General features: G+C 42.6%; 1 long non-coding RNA gene across 1 annotated transcript in view; it reads left to right on the top strand.

The window, feature by feature from the left end:
• Positions 1 to 3,482, top strand: part of LOC122183731 — a 181,033-nt gene extending 177,551 nt beyond the window's left edge. Inside the window, exon 4 of the long non-coding RNA XR_006180341.1 lies at positions 3,422 to 3,482. This is a non-coding gene — a long non-coding RNA (uncharacterized LOC122183731). The remainder of the gene's footprint in view (positions 1 to 3,421) is intronic.

Consider the following 3,482-nt stretch of genomic DNA (forward strand, 5'->3'; position numbering starts at 1 on the left):
AAATATAAATATAAATATAAATATAAATATAAATATAAATATAAATATAAATAAAAATAAAAATAAAAATAAAAATAAAAGGAAAGAGATGAATGTATCATCTATGGAGAGCTGTCGGGCCCTATCTAGAAATGAGCATCAGTAAGAGGCCACCAGGCCAACCATTGAGTCCTTGCACACACTTTCAATCTCTCATAGAAACTAAAACAAACAAACAAACAAAAAAAACCCACTGATTTCAAAAAAGTCTGAGAAGGAATCAATATTCTTTCCTCTTTTTCTTTTCTTTTTTTTTTTTTTTTTTTTTTTTTTTTTGTTTGTTTTTTTTCTGTATAACCTCCAAGATCCATCAGACAGTGAGAGAATGAGGAATCAGCCTCCCATGTCCCTTAAAAACAGTGCATAGCAATGTGATTGGAAGAGAAGATGTGAAAGGAAAGAGTTAACCAGGTTTATAATTGCTTCCAGAGCGCAATTATTCAGTCCCTAAAAATGCTGGTGGAACAAAATGGAAAATGAGCATGGTCCCAGCAGACAAATGATTAATATTTAGGAAAGGACCAGAGCAGGTATGGATCTACAAGGAGAAGGAAATGGCACTTTAACGAGGTTGGAACTCAGGCTGCACAAACTCATTACATTTGAGTTTTCCTCTCTTATCAAGAGTGAAGGATCCAGCCCCACTTCTGCCCACCCTCAGCCAGGACAGAGAGCCCCTACGTGCACGGTTTGCATCACATTTAATAAAGTTGTGGCCTCTTGGCTCTCACAACTGCACTCTCCAGTTTTATTTCCCAAGGGGTCCTAGCAACAGCAGCACACAGTGGTTATAATGTGTCATAAAATAAATATTAGCAAAAGCACTCGCGGACCTCCACTGGTTTGGAATTGGCTTGTCATTGTGGTTCGTCTGGTGCACACCTCCAAAATCAAAAGTTGTCTGCAGATGGAGAAAGTTTGTTTCTTGGGCTTGGCTTTGTTTTTGCCTCAACGTCACAGCCAGTAAAAGCAAGGGCTGGCATAGCACTGCCATTCCCATTGCCCTAATCACATTGCTCCTGAAATTAAGCCTGTCAGCACATCAGCTGTAAGCCCCTACTGCAAGAGCTTAATAACACTACTGCGAACAAAGCAAAATTGCTTCTAGACTTACACCTGGTGTACAAGACTTCTGCTTATAGTCCAACTCCTATGCATTGCAGGGAATATAAAGAACATGTTTCAGACAGCTATGTGGAATCATAAAATATCCTGAGCTGGAAGGGACCCATAAGGAAGAAGTTCATTAGCAGCCTCCCTCCTCACCAACCAATTTCCCCACTTTTTAGGCTCATCTCAGTCTCTATTTCTTTTATGAGTGTTTTCACATTCAACCAGAGCCTATACTAGTTATTTTGCATATCAAAATGTCCCATCTATGAAACTGAGTCTTCAGCATGTCTTGCAGGAAAGCCCCAGGGGTGACCCTAGCTCTGTAACAGATCCCTTATGCAACTCTATGCAGATCATTTGGCTCTCTTTTCCTCAGCTCTACCACCATAAAGTGGGAACAATCAGGTTGCTCTGATTCTCACAGCCATAATGATAAATACACTGTTAACTGCTCTGAAATGCCTTTGATGAAGATTATCTGCTGGACAAACCCATAAAGAGCTAAAAGGGAAAGCTTTGTTGCCACTGTAAATTCACTATGATTTCAAGTGCAGAAGTGCTATTTTAATCCAGAATTAAAATTTATTTGCTTTAAAAGGACACCAAGCAATCAATTCCTCTATTAAAACAATATAAATAAGGTTTATTTTCCTATTAAAAAGTAGTGTAGACTGCATGCACAGTTCGTGGCGCAGCATACAGCCTTGCCATGACAGCTTGGGGTGGCCATGCTAGAGGTGCTATTTGCTTGCTGGATCTGAAAAACACCATGGAGCGTTTCTGCTCCATCAGGTCGAAATTACCCTTTCTTAAGACCCGCAGTGCTGACTCAAATGTTGGGTACCATGAAACCTGGGGCACAGGTTTGGAAGTTGCTCCTGTTAGCTGGTGCACAAGTAGAACAGGTTGCCCAGAAAGGTGATGGATGGCATGTCCTTGGAACCATTCAAGGTTAGGCAGGACCAGGCTCTGAGCACCTAATGGAGCTGTAGGTGTCCCTGTTCACTGCCAGGGAGTTAGACCAGACTGCAGTTAAATGTCCCTTCCAACTCAAGCTGTTTTGTGGTTTTATGATTCTAAGATGTCCCTTCCTACAACCATGACTATGGGAGTGAAGCTGCAGACACAGGAGAGCCTGGGAATACATCTTGCAGAAAGGGCAGGTGACGTTGGGTAATGCCACAGCTGATAACATGAACAAGGAGAGGAAAAATAACTAGTGTTGGGTTAAAGAGAAATTGCATATACATCAGCACACGGTGTAGGTATGTTGATGGAAGTGACGAGCAGGAAGGGACAGGTTGTCCTTTCTGTAAGCTGAGGAATCAGGTTTTTGCTGACAAAACCTCCATCCTTACACTTCTCCCTTCTGTTTGCCTCTTTTTTGGTGAGGTCTCTACCCAAGTTATGAACATGGCGAAAACTCACCCTATGTGCCTTTTCCCCTGACCCCACAAGTAACAACAGTGGGATCAGCCAAAGCCAATTCTTGCAAGGCTCTGTTTTGGTCAGAAACAGAAAAAATCAAAAGTAGAGAGCACAGATGGTGCTGTGGGCATGTATTCACTGTGCATGGGAAGCTAAGGGTGCTGAGATAGGGTCTCCTACCAGTCCTCCACCATCAATCTTAGAGCAGCATGCCAGCATGGACACGCAGCAGCTGTTGCGGTAAGTTCATCGGATAGCATGCACATTTATTAAAGTACCTTTAGCACACTTACTAAAACATATATTTAGCTAGGGAAAATAATCTTGCCCTGCCTATAAAAGTCAAAGTTTGCCTTTATAAATAACTCCGGGAGCCCTGCACGCATCGGAGGAAATGGTGACAGCGTGTGTGCTCAGTCTCCTTCTCAGAAAAACTCTCTGAATAAAATATAAACATGGTGAAATATAAAGAACAGTTTGGTGAAGATAATGAAATCTAGTGAAGCCAATAATTTACCCTGTAAATCAGACAGCCACTTCTCCCTTACAAGTTGCCTGCCCTGATTTACACCTTACACCTTATTTCCAAGCTTCTCCCCGCTTTATTGCAAGCACTCAGGGCAGGCTGTGTGTGTCTTGGTTGCTGGCATACCCGTTCATTCCCACCTTGAAATGTCCCACTCTACCATAACCCATTGGCTTGATTCACTTGTTCTTTTTTCCAGTGTCTTCTCACAAGTTCCCAAAGAAGGAAAAGGATGGACGAGGCTCAGTGGCCAGCTGACAGCAAGCCCCTGCTTGGCTCAGTCCCATCTTCATTGCTTGTTCCTTCCTCTTTTAGGTCTGAGCAAGCAGAGCTGACGGAGTATCTCTCCGAACTGGAGAGGATGTGCCTGGTACGG

This window comes from Lagopus leucura, unplaced genomic scaffold (genome assembly GCF_019238085.1).
Source record: "Lagopus leucura isolate 7727_CA_CO unplaced genomic scaffold, USGS_WTPT01 Super-Scaffold_100019, whole genome shotgun sequence".
Classification (NCBI taxonomy): domain Eukaryota; kingdom Metazoa; phylum Chordata; class Aves; order Galliformes; family Phasianidae; genus Lagopus; species Lagopus leucura.